The sequence below is a fragment of the Canis lupus genome, chromosome 11 (genome assembly GCF_011100685.1).
Source record: "Canis lupus familiaris isolate Mischka breed German Shepherd chromosome 11, alternate assembly UU_Cfam_GSD_1.0, whole genome shotgun sequence".
Lineage (NCBI taxonomy): Eukaryota > Metazoa > Chordata > Mammalia > Carnivora > Canidae > Canis > Canis lupus.
In genome coordinates, this window is record NC_049232.1 from 61,457,086 (window position 1) to 61,470,703 (window position 13,618).

General features: G+C 41.8%; 1 long non-coding RNA gene across 10 annotated transcripts in view; it reads right to left on the reverse strand.

Moving 5' to 3' along the window:
- The window catches only part of LOC111098116, a 181,251-nt gene extending 169,812 nt beyond the window's left edge, over window positions 1-11,439 (reverse strand). For all 10 annotated transcript variants that reach the window (XR_005367083.1, XR_005367078.1, XR_005367085.1 and 7 more), the window contains exon 1: window positions 11,128-11,439. This is a non-coding gene — a long non-coding RNA (uncharacterized LOC111098116). The remainder of the gene's footprint in view (window positions 1-11,127) is intronic.
- Between the last annotated feature and the right edge of the window lie 2,179 nt (window positions 11,440-13,618).

The following is a 13,618-nucleotide window of genomic DNA, read 5'->3' on the forward strand; positions in this document are numbered from 1 at the left end:
TCTCCTTCTCCCCCTGATCCTTCCCCCACTTACGCTCTCTCTCTTAAATAAATACATAAAATCTTAAACAAACAAACAAAAAACCACACCACAACCAGAAGAACGAAGACTGAAGGGCCAGCCGCTAATTTAGGGCATAACTGCATTTTTAAGAAAGCAGAGGAGGTGATAGGTCTTATGCCTGACTTTGAATATTCGATCTAGACCGAGAAAGGGAGGCTCCAGAAAAGGAGCCGTAAGCTTCCCGCTTAGCGGACTTGGACCTAGGTATTCAAATCCTCCTTAGGCCTGTGGGTTGTCATGGGTTTGATATTTTACAGATGGCTATTTTGGGTTTAAATATTCTTTCTTCTACCCCCACCACACAAGTTAATTAAGACTTCTTTGGAGAAGAGTGGATCTGCCCTGCCCCCTAGGCTGGAAACAAAGTGCTCAGCTCCTGGGGGGAATGTGGTCTTGTCCTCGCTCTCAGCTCACTAAGCAACCTGTTGACAAGCTTATAATTACCAGAACTGTGTGCTACACAATGAATGTTCTTGGGGATTTTAATGATCGAAGTGAATGAACATGCTTCAACATTTGGAAACGTGCTTGAGAAGAATAATTGCTTTAAAGTGTTTCATAAATTGTTGCTAGGAGACCACATCAAGATGGGCCTTTTTACTTACAACTTGAAGTTCAACTGGCAGGAAATTCTCCCATTCAAAATATAGATAAGCAAAGAGAACAATTCAGAGAAGAAGAAGAAGAAAAAAGAAAAAAGACAGAAATCCACTAGCTGCTAGAGAAAATCTGTCACCTGAAACAAAATGGAGAAAACAAGAGGCAAGATAATATTGATGACAGTCATGAACTTGCATCGCAGTTTCAACAGTTCTATGATCTTGGACAATTCTTTTAATGTCTTCTATTCTCAGTTTTATCTGAGAAATGGATTATTCAATAGCTCACTTGTAGGATTAGAGATCACAAACATGTTCATGTACTCAGCCTGTGATATTCCATATTTTATTTAATTATTTACATTCATTTGTTCTGAAAGGTTTGAAGTAACTAACAAAGTTATTGCTTATCTTAGTTTCTCTTTCCCAAAAGCAGCCCCAACATAAGGAATTGGGTAGAGGTCGCCTATTTGGGAGGTAACCTCAGGAGTTCAAGCGAGACAGTGAAGAAAGGGAAAGAAGTCAATACAAGGGGTATCAGTGACTAAGAAAGCCCACTACAGATCAGTCTTCTTTATTTATTTATGAGAGACACAGAGAGAGAGGCAGAGACAAAGGTAGAGAGATAAGCAGGCTTCATGCAGGGAGCCCAAGGTGGGACTCTATCCTGGAACCCTAGAATCATGCCCTGGGCTGAAGACAGGTGCTCAACTCGTGAGCCACCCAGGCATCCCCAAATCAGTTTTCTGAAAGGGACTCTTTAAAGAATCATGTAGAATATGTCTCAGGATTCTCCTGCTGCAGGATGGGGAAGCTGAGGCACTTATCCATTGACTCTTTTCTCTCAGTGGTTGAGGGTTGCCTCTGGGAGCCTTAAATAACCAGCACCTCCACAATGCCCTGAAGAGCCTAGTAATTTCTGGTGGAACAGGGGAAAAAAAACCCCAGGAAGAGGAGCAGGGAATCCATGGCATGTGAGGTAGGAACCTGCCAGTGTGCCCAAGAACTATTGCACTCCATTTGCATGTGAACTCAAAGGTGAACCAAAGGGACATGAGTTGGGACATTAGCAGAATCTGCTACCCTTAGGATTCAACAAAATTAGTTGAGGTCAAAATCGAGGTCAAATGAAACAAGTTATTCTATAAATGTTGCTGAATCCAACAAAATGTTATTCTGTAGCTAGGCTGGCAGTGATGGCTGATAATATTTTTTTCTTTTTTCTAGACTTCCAATCAACAAAAGAGCCTGAATCTTGGGCAAGGTTTCTTTTTTTTGGGGGGGGGGGGGGCAAGGTTTCTATACCAGTGTGGGCAAGAAATGGTTGAACAAATCCTTTATATATGGCAGGCCCTTGTTGACCAAGATCGAAGGGATCTGGAATATTCTTATGGGGCTTAACTACGGCTGGACTTCAGACTTCAATTAAATCTGAATTTGAATTTAAATTGTATTTGGAATTACATTCCTATTCTGCATGGGTCAGGAAGGAAGGGCTTCAGTTAGTTCCTGTCTAGCAGTCCCTCCTCTGCCTGACAGCTGTTTGCCATCTGGATGATTAGCAAGTGGGGCAGGTTTCGAACTTGGCACTCCCTAGAGTGGAAGGGCAAAAGCAGATAAATGTTATCCTCCAAAGTTTTGTCAGCATGTTTGTTCCCCACCCAGTTCCGAGAAGAGATTTAGCAGCATCACCATGTCCCCCAGAGGAATGGAAAGCCATGTTGGCAACACAGGAAGCAAGGGATTAGAAAGAGGCAATACCCCAGGAGGGGCCCAGAAAAGCCTGGCAGTCCCTCCACACCGACTCCCAGTTTTCAGATCCTCCCCCTGGAATGACAAAGATGAGATATGGAAAGGAAAGAAGTCAAAAAGGGAGGACAAATAAGCAGGAGAGAGATAATCAGATATTATATGCCTCCTGTTGGAAGACTCCAACATGACTTATGAAGGAGTTTGGCTAAAAGATTGAACCTGAGTTTGATCAAGACTCTAGTTTTAACTGCCAACGTATAAGAAATGTAGAGGATAGAGTAACATATTAAATGCCACTGCAGGAGTGAATGCAAAATCCAGACTGTGGGTAACTCTACAGAGCAAATCACCAGATTTCAACAAATAAAGAGAAACCTGTAGATTAGAAGAGGCTTCAAAGATACATTAATTAGGGTGGCCCCGGTGGCTCAGCGGTTTAGCGCCGCCTTCAGCCCAGGGCGTGATCCTGGAGACCCAGGATCAAGTCCCATGTCAGGCTACCTGCAAGGAGCCTGCTTCTCCCTCTCCCTCTGCCTCTGTCTGTGTCTCTTATGAATAAATAAATAAATAAAAATATTTTAAAAAGATACATTAATTAATTGCAATGTGTGGATTTTACTTAAATAAGGACAAATTTAATCTTTATTCAAAGAAACTTAAAAATTAATGAGATTATGAAAAGGGAAATGAGAATACTGACCGAATACTATAATGCTATGAATAATATATTTTTAATTGCTTGGGTCAGTGATAATACTATTATTTTCAAATAAACTCCATATCTTTTAAAGATACATAATTAAATGCTAAAGGTGAAATTAGAGAATGTTTAGAATATTCTTTAGAAAAAAGATGGTGGTGGGAGTGGATGTGCAGCCTTAGTTGAGTTGATAATAGACACCTGGAGCTCTTAAACTACTTTGTCTACTTCTGCGTGTGTTTGAGATTCTCCACAATAAAAAATAAAAAATAAAAAATAAAAAAATAAATATAAAAGTGAAATAACAACAAAACCCAGTGGACTACCTTCAAGAGGCATGTAAAGGAGGCATGTAAAGTCTGTTTCGGCAGGAGGTGTATTTTGGATCTGGGTCGTGTTCTGCTTGTAAGGAAGCCTTGGTTTCCCAGCTCTAACAAGGATGAGGGGGAGGTCCAGAGTGCAGGGAACAGGATGCAACTTCTCAGATTAACTCTTTATTTATTTATTTGAGAAAGAGAGAGCATGAGTGGGGATGAGAGGGGAAAAAGGGAGAGAAAGAGAGAAGCAGACTTCCTGCTGAGCCCAAGGACATGGGGCTTGATCCCAGAACTCTGGGATCATGACCTGAAAGGAAGGCAGATGCTCAATTGACTGAGCCACCCAGGCTCCCCACTCAGATTGACTCATGACCTTAAGGATCTAGCCCCCTATTGCGTGGCCTTCACTCCACTCCCAGAGGACCAGCCTGAGGTTTTTCATGAAGAAAAGTTTTCTACCCTAGACACCTAAGCGTGTCAGAAGTTACTCCTACAGGTGTGGCTACATGTTTACTGTGTTTGAATCCTCAAAGTAACTTGGAGCCATGTAAGTTCCATTACACTAAAACTACATCCTGAAGCGAAAAATATTCCTAAGAAATAATATAATAACAATAATAATGATGACAGCTGGGCACAGAGCTAAACACTTCATGTGTATCACTCGTCACAACTTAGCTTTGATTCCTATCCCCGTTTCACAGACGCGGAAAGTGAGGCCTAGGCCATGTCACCCCGGGAGGTTGACCAGTGGTGGCTGAGCTGGAACTCCAACTGGCTCCATGAGCTTGCTCAGGCTGCAAACTAAGTATCACAGACCCCGTGACTTAAACAGCCTAAAGCCATTTTCTCACGGGGCTGGAAGCCAAAGGTCTGAGAGCAAAGTGTCCTGGGGTTGATTTCTTTGTAAGCGCCTTGAGGAAAGGGGCTGTTTCAGGCCTCAGTCTTTTTCTGGCCAGAGCCATTTTGCTCTCTGAGCCCCTCATCTTCTGCCTCAGTTTTCCTGACTCAGGCCTCTGCCCATTTGCACAGGCTAACCTCCCTTCCTCGAAGGCCTTCCTCAGATATCTGGCAACTCCTCCTCTTTGTCCTCCAAAGCTGACAGCAAGGACCCCCTCTTTTTGGAAGCCTTTCCGAACTTGCCAGACCCTTCCAAGCTTCCTGATGCCGTGGTTCTTGGATCTAGAGATCCAGTCTCTCATCTAGAGAGACAGGGGCAGTGCCCCAACCCCTCTGGAATTCCCAGCTCCTGGCCTGGTACATCCCGGTGTGGAGGAAATGTTTGGCTGTTTGATCCCCTGCCTCACTTAGAGCCAGCAGCACCACAGACTCCTTAGTGGTGATTGTTTGCTGGACCTTGAACAATCCCTGTGGCTTTGTCCTCTAGCCTTGAAAAGCTGTTGATTTCCATTGTCTAATCATCCTCTGACTCGTGGCTGCCCAAGCCCTGGGCACCATGCCCATTTCTCCCAGGCTGCTGGTACCCTCCGCCTGTCATGTCACAGCATGATAGAATAATCCTCCTTTCACCTGCCTCCGTGAGTGCTCCTTCTGGATCACAATGTGCAGGGGCAGGACAGCAGACTGTGGTATATGCAAGAGAGAGACACACACAGAGAGAGAGAGAGAGAGAGAGAGAACCATACTGGCTTAAGCTAAACACACACACACACACACACACACACACACTAAGCATGGCATTATGAAACTGAAAAACCCAGCTGCAGTCCAGCTACCAAACTCAACCTCTTCACCAATCTCCACAAGACAATCAGGCACGCTAAACAGTTATTTCATTCACTTAGTATATTTTAGCAAAGATTCGTGCATCACCATGAAGGGTTACATCGTGCAGCAGGCATCCCTCTGCTGTTGCACTGTGGTTGCACACTCTTCCCCCCACCTCCCTGCCCACCCCCTTCACCACCCTCTTAGGAGCAATTGCCTCATGCAAAGCAGTTTAACAGACATTTTTTTCTTGATGGAGAAGGCCCTTGGGACTTCACCTTCCACCCCAAATGTCATTTCAAAGTATTTCTTCTAATCAAATAGAAAGCTCTCCCTAAGGGGGCTCTGGTGACCAACATTTTCTCCACCTCATTACTTGCCAGTCCTCACCATTCTGCCATTTGGATAAAGCTTGTACCTCAGGCTCCGAACCAGAAGAGTTGATGATTAATAGAGCAGAGGGCTTACTTACAGGAAACCATCCCTTGGGTGAGAAGCCTAATTCATCCCACCAAGTCACCACGGAGCCCGGAACAGTGGCTGGCACACGTAATGGATATTTGATACTGTTTGTGGAATACAGAGTAGTTTGAGTGATTAACCGGCATCTCTTATGAGACAGGCAAAAGATGATACACAACATTTGGAAAACAGCAGGGCTTAGGAGGGCCCAGGAGGGCCAGAGGCCAGGCAAGATGTGTGTGAAAGGAGTTGTTTACATTTCCTTCCTTGGGTAGAAGGTGATTCTTGTATCTAGAAAATGTGTCCATTTCTCTGTATTTGGTGCCTTCTGTAACTACCTATTTTTTATATCCTTGCTTTTTATTTCATGAATATATTATAACTACATGTATCTTTGTTTTTTATTTCATTTATTTTGAAAATATAAGCCTGTGGAAGCTATGCTAAGAGAATGTACATGTTCTGTACTGATCCAAGCCAATTTGGCCCTTCAGCAACTGCCAGGCTCCTTGGATAAATATAAGTAGCCTCTGGTGCTTAGATGGGTGGTGGCGTACATCCTCTACCTTACAACATCCACACCAGGCGAGGTCTTAAGACCAAATTTGGCCAAAGCTACAAATTTTTACTACTTAGCAGATATAAAAAACAGTCTATTACTGGTCTTTCAGACTTTGGGGATCCACTCTCTGTCTTAGGCACCACAAGTAATGTAAGCATGATCAGTTCTATGGTAGACACAAGATAATGACAGAACTAGCCAGTCTTTTGTAAGGTCAAGCCACAGACTTGGTGAAGGAGAAATATATAGGACTAACGGAATACTGGACCCCAATCACTGTACAAAAAGTCTGACCAGTGAGCTTGCTGGAGCCATATTCCCATCCATATAAGAGCAGTGGGGCTTCTATCTTTCTAACCGACCATGTGCCTTGGCCCGTCATTCGTTTTACCTATTCAAAAATATTTCTAAATTCCTTATACAAATTAAAAACCTTCCAGCGAGATTTTGAGGATGTTTGAAGTGTGGTGTAGCTATATCTTCGGGTTGTTAATTCCTCATGAGAGAATTTCAAAAGCTAACTGCCTGTCCCAGGGTATATATTCGGGTTCGTTTGTACACATAAATATTACACCATGTGTAAAAAGTATTTGTAAATTAAATGACCATGCAGATAACATAGAAAAGATAGTATCTATTACTATATTTCATCTAAATTAAAGGATACTATCTATTCCACGATAGGACAGGAGCTATAGGGGCCCTTTTTGGTAGGGACAGTAAGAGGAACCCAAGTTGGAGAACCTCAGGGGAAAGAGAAGATACACAGATGGAGTCTAGTTGAAAGTCAGCTGATGATCTAGAACTTTCCTCTGCTTAAACATTAAATGACTTGTGTTTGTTTTCATGTTGGAGGCTGTTCCATCCTCCCTGGACTTGAAAGAACTAATTTCAGCCCTCTTTTTTTATAATTTCCCTCTTTAGAGGGGGTGGTTTATTCTCCTGCTGTCAGCACAAATGTAAAAATTAGGAACACATCTGATTGCACCTGTAGTTACCCACTTGCAGCCACAATTAGCCATAAGCACTCTCCAAAAATGGCAAAAACAGTTAAGCATGCCTGCAATTAAGTAATTGTGGGCATCATTAGTTGCATCGTTAGTCACATGAGTAACTTTTATGGTCGCCATGACTACCTTCTGATACCAAATTACTCCCCCAACGAGGGAGTACTTGGGCTGGAAACCGACCCCCCCCCTCTCCAATTTTGTGAAAGTTGTGTGCTTTTTTTCTAATTATTTCACACAAGTGAATGGGGGAATGTTTGCAAATACAAACTATTCATGTCAAACCAAAAACAAATGGTCACCCTGGGTCCTGTGTTATCTGTTTATCTTTTTTTTTTTTTCATTTGACATACAACAAAGCAAAGCTGGCTCTTTTTTTTTTTCCCTGAGAAAATAACTCACTTGTGGTATCTAGGTGACAATATAATCTTTCATTTGTATATGCTGCCTAATAAAGAAGGTTTATTTTATACCATAGTTATCATTTTCCAATTTGAATATCTGGTACAAATTTTCATTTGGAGAGCTTTACTTCCTGTTTGAACTGAACTGATTAGATTTTTTTCCCTCCAGGGTTTTAATCTGAAAGGAAAATGGGCCCAGACCTAGGAAGATAGTTCCTGCTTGGAGAATGATGATCTATGGAAATGTCATTGAGAAATGTATTCTTAATGAGTCACCAACCTGAGAATGAAACATCATGTTCTTCAAAATCCCAAGAAGTATATATTCACACACTAGACCAGAGTGGGGTAGAGAGATGCATTTTTTAAATTACATTTATTTCTATAGTAATTTCAGCAGGCTTGATGTAACAACAGATTAATCATCCCTGACTAAATAGCATATTTCAGATTTACCCATCCCAGAGATGGGTAGCTAGGACCTGTCAATCCCATGTAAGTGTATAGAAAATATGGGATAGATGACTGAATAGCTCATGGTCCACCATGTGTCTGTTGGCCTTTTTTTTTTGCCATTTGAAGAGAGGGAAGATTCTATTGGGCTCTCTGAGCCTGGTTACTTTGGATAAAGAAGGAAATCTGTCTCTAGAGCAGTGCCATCCATCAGAACTTTCTGTGATGATGCAAGTGTTCTATATCTGAGCTGTCCAACATGGCAGTCACTACTCACATGTGGCTACTATGTGCTTGGAACAGGACTGAAAGGACTGAAGAACTGATTATAAATTGTATTTAATGTCAGTTAATTTAGATTTAAGTAGCTACATAAGGCTAGAAGCTACCATCTTTGTATAGGGCAGATCAAAGTACATGATTACAACCAGAAAAAGGGATCAACATATTTGGAGCTACTTCAAATATGACCAAAAGTGTGCTAAATAGATAGCAAAGTATTTGAATCCAAAAATCCCAGGCCATGTATTTGGCTTCACCACCGCTTAACTATATGATCTTAAATAAAACACTTATTTTTAAACTTGTTTCTTAGCTCAAGTTATGTTGTAAAACCATCATTCTGATGGTAGGATGGAGATTGGAGAGAAATCAGAGATCACAGTGAACCAGCTTGTCTTCCTATTGGCTGGGTGTCTATGGCCTATACTAAAGAAGACTGTTCAGGAGAGAACACTGAAGGAGAAGAAAGATGGGAAATACTCTTACATAAATTAGGACCCTCCTGACTACAAGTAGCCGAAAATCCTAACCTAAACCTGCTTTAAGCAAAAAAAAGATACCGGGGTTCATATCTTAACCTTTAGACTTAGTGCTGGCTTCAGGCAAGTGATTCAGGCTTCAATTTAAGTCATATGGATTTAGTTCCTCTCCAATCTTTCGGTTTTGCCTTCTGTTATGCTGATTTCAGCCTTGGGCTCTATGTGATAGCAATATGGCAGCAGCAGGCAAAGTCTCTATGAGCTCTCAAATCTACCTTCAGAGTAAAGAGCAAGAGTCTCTGTTATAGGAGTCTTATGAAAACCCTTCATTATGGCTCATTGGTTCTGAGACAACTAACTAGCCAAGTCTGAAATCTGTAGTCCCCTCTGGAACCTGAAGTTGGCTCAGCCTTGCCCAAGCCATAGGAGCTAAGAACGGAGGAGGGGGAGTTTCCCAGAGGTAAAGCAGAGTACTTCTAGCAGGAGGGTGAATTGATGGACTGCAGCAGAAAACAACAGATGTCCTCTGGAGCCCTGCTTCTAGGACTTTGAAAGACTAAAGCTCTGACTCCTTGAATAATCAGAGCAGCAACGAATCCAAGTCAGTTAAATTCAACTAATTTCAACAAACACACCTTAATAGTACCTGGCAGCCTTCTACTTCTAACCAGATGCATGTGGTAGCCATGAACAGTTATCTTATTTTGGAAATGTATCTGGCCTTTCACCTTCATAGGCAATATTACTTATACACAGATCTGGGTTAGTATTTTCTACCAGCTGGGTTCTAGGATTTTGTATCCTTCAAGGATTGTGCTAAGAAAGGACAGTAGTTCTTCAGAGATTCAATTTGATTTTATGACTTGACTGGCAGAGATCCTAAAGGTCATTATGTTGTGGTGGTAATACTGCTTGGAAACCCAAAACATATTTTTGGCTGTTTTCTTTCTTTACTCTATATCCAGGGGGAAAAGGAAGAATCGGGCAGTAAAACAGCTATTTCTTTATTCATTCAATAGTAATCATGACACTACTGTGTGCCAGGAATGGTAGTTGGTACTAACAGAGCCTTCGAGAAAGCCATATACTATATAACAGTGCTGGGGTGGGGGGTGGAGGGTGGGGAAGCACTGGGCTTCAAATCAGAAACCTGAGTTGAAGTTCTGACTCTGCCAGTAATTATCACTGTGATTTGGAGACAATGGCCTCATTTGGAAGATTTCTAAAAATCCCTTGAGTTGAAAAACTGATTCCAAGGAAAGTTAGAGCCCATCAGCATGACTAAGGCTTACTGTCTGACCTTTGAGAACTAAAAGTAAAACACACTCCCTCACCCTCAGAATTCAGCACACATACCTCCTCTGGGATTCAAGTTGAGAGGATCAAATTAGAGTAGGAGATACAAAAAGAGCTTTTCATTAACTCTTAGAAATTGTTTTCTTTTGGACCAGCTTATTACAAAAGAATCCTCAGGAGCTGGGACACACCCTTATTGTAGGATGGGGTCCTGGGAAAGAAGGGTCTTGCAGAATGAGCAGCAATTCACCAGATGGAAAAGACTGTGGAATAACATTCCAGGCCTTTCTCTGATAGGCTTGAGGCAAAGAAGGCTGACTGCCTTAGAGCCTCAGACCAGGAAGTTGGCTGGGAGACTGACTGCCTCCTCTGGGGCCTCAGACCTGGAAGTAAAAGGAAAGCTGGTTCTGCTAAGGTAATCACAATCCCCAGGTTGGTTTTGCATTATGTGCAGTCCCAAATTCTCTGTGTTCCAGAATCCTGAATCCAATTGGTTGTTTAAAATCCCTGTGAAGGGGATCCCTGGGTGGCTCAGCAGTTTGGCCCCTGCATTCCGCCCAGGGCGTGATCCTGGAGTCCTGGGATCGAGTCCCACATCCAGCTCCCTGCATGGAGCCTGCTTGTCCCTCTGCCTGTGTCTCTGCCCCTCTCTCTCTCTCTGTGTCTCTCATGAATAAATAAATAAATAAATCTTAAAAAAAATACAAATAAAATAAAATAAAAATCCCTGTGAAGGGGTGCCTGTCTGGCTCAGTTGATAGAGCATGTGACTCTTGATCTTGGGGTTGTGAGTTCAAGCCCCAAGTTGGATGGAGAGATTACTTTAAAATAAAATCTTAAACAAATAAAATAAAATAAAAATAGAAAAAAATTAAATAAAATCCCTGTAAAACCTTTTCCTTGCAAGCTAGAGCAAGGGTTTCCAGTCCTCATGTTCTTGGCCTGCCATGCCTTGGATGATGCCTCCACCTATAGGTGAGATCTTTTGGGGGAAGGAGCCTCTTACCTCTAAGCCATACTCACCTGAGCTGAGAGATGAGAAGTGCAGGTGGCCTGCCCCTCCATTTCCCTTTACTGGGAGTTGAGAGGAAAAAGAACTCAATTTTCTTGGTGATACCTTCCCAGATTAGAGCTTCTGTCATAAAGCCAACATGGGAAGGGGAGAAGGGGGTTGTGCCATAGACTCTTGCTGTTCTTATCGAGATCTAATAGATTTTCTTTAATAAAGTTTTCCTCATTTGCTATATAACCTTAGGACAACTTCCAGAAATTTCAAAGATATCATGAGTCCTAATTATTTCTCTGAGGAGTTGGTTCTTAGAGCTCCTCCCTTCATTGTTCTAGAAGTGGAGCTCCTGAGGGTTCTAAAGAGGAGTTTTAAGCATGACCAAAAGATCCTTCTGGCTGTTGGGTGGAGAATGGATCAAAGGGAGATCAGAATGTAAGCAGATATGTCAGGAGGGAAACAGAATTGCCCAAAAGAGATACAACAGTGACTAATGTGGTGGTGTACAAATGGTGAATGGACAAGCACAATATGTGTCTTTTGTTCATCACTGCAATCTCAGCACCTAGCTAGCACATTGTAAATACTCTATAAATATTTGTTGAATGAAAGGTTGAAGAACTACTGACAACTGTCAGCTTTGGAATTACATTTACACATTTTCAAGCTTTCCATCATTGACTTCTCTTTTACTCTAATTCTGGAATATGACAAGATTCCTTCTATGGAAAGAGGTGAAAAGTTATAGTGGAATTCTTGTATATCAAGAAGTCTTTGTGTATAGTTATGTGGGTCATTTCATCTGAAGTAGGGAAGTTTCAGAGAAGAGAGGGCATTTGGTCAAAATCTTTTTTTTTTTTTTAAGATTTTATTTATTTACTCATGAGAGAGAGAGAGAGGCAGGCAGAGAGAGAGGCAGAGGGAGAAGCAGGCTCCATACAGGAAACCTGATATGGGATTTGATCCTGGGACTCCAGGATCAGGCCCTGAGCCAAAGGCAGATGTTCAACTGCTGAGCCACCCAGGCATCCCTGGTCAGAATCTTAAAGGATAATTTCAGCAATGCTATCAAGGAAACCAGGGAAAATCTCAGATTCTGCTTTTTTTTTTTTTTTTTTTTTTTTTAGAGGAAAGAAACATTTTAATTAGCAGAAAGACTCTGAAATACTGGCTGCATTTTCAATCCTGATAAATTTATCTTTGTCCTTTCCTCAGTGTCCTTAAATGTAAATTAAGAAGGTGAGCGATCTGATCTGTACAGATCCAGCCAATTCTAATATTCTAAGAGTCTATGTACCTAAGAATGGAAATATGCAAGGAATAAATTATGAAAGGAACAAAATGCTCTTCCTACCAGATGCTAAACTTGAACCAGGACCAATGCATTTATTTTGGTATGTTTTCTTTCTCTTACCATTGGACTTCATACATGTGGAAGGGAGTTGAGAAGAGAACAGGGAAAATGTGGTTTTACTGAGCAAAAAAATATGATTTTGGTCATTGGCAGAGATTTTTAAAATTCCACAACATCTAAATGAATAAACCAAATCTGCTGCCCTCTTCCTGTACTTGTTTGATTTCTAATAATAATTTCTATTTTCAATTGCTTTTATTTTTATTTTTTTTTAAGATTTTATTTATTTATTCATGAGAGACACAGAGAGAGAGGGAGAGACACAGGAAGAGAGAGGAGCAGGCTCTACTTAGGGAGCCGGACGTGGGACTCGATCCCAGGACTCCAGGATCATGCCCTGGGCCAAAGGCAGGTGCTAAACCACTGTGCCATCCTGGGATCCCCTTCAATTGCTTTTAAAACATATTTTGGAAGCCAGTAGGTCCTTTGAAAATCTTATGAGGGGATCCCTGGGTGGCTCAGCGGTTTAGTGCCTGCCTGTGGCCCAGGGAGTGATCCTGGAGACCCAGGATCGAGTCCCACATTGGGCTCCCTGCATGGACCCTGCTTCTCCCCCTGCCTGTGTCTCTGCCTCTCTTTCTCTCTGTGTCTCTAATGAATAAATAAATAAAATCTTTAAAAAAAAGAAAAAATAATAAAATCTTATGAAATATATGGGCACCCTCTGACACACACAAAGCAAAGTGCACACATTCAAGAAGTAATGCATAAAACTTGCAGAGGTTCCCCAAATTTTAAGGGCCATGGTTCCAGAACAAGTTAATAATGTGAGTTACAATTTACAGAGGGCATTTTTAAATCTGAACACTTGTATCTCTGTGAGTGAAGCAATATTAGCCCCATCTTACATATGAAGAAATTGGACCTCAAAGGAGTTTACTACTCATCTTTTTCTAGGAAGGCAAGAGAAAACAATAAAACTGCTTTTCTTCCCCCAGAGTATTAGTGGTCCCCAAGGCAAGGAGGAGGGAAATCAAAGCCCAGATCCTACCCAAGATTAATTCTCTAAGGGGAGACCCCTTTGTCCCAAAGAAGATGGGACACCAAAGGGTTGTATCTTTTCCCACTTCGGAGGCTACAAGAAAATGGCTTTG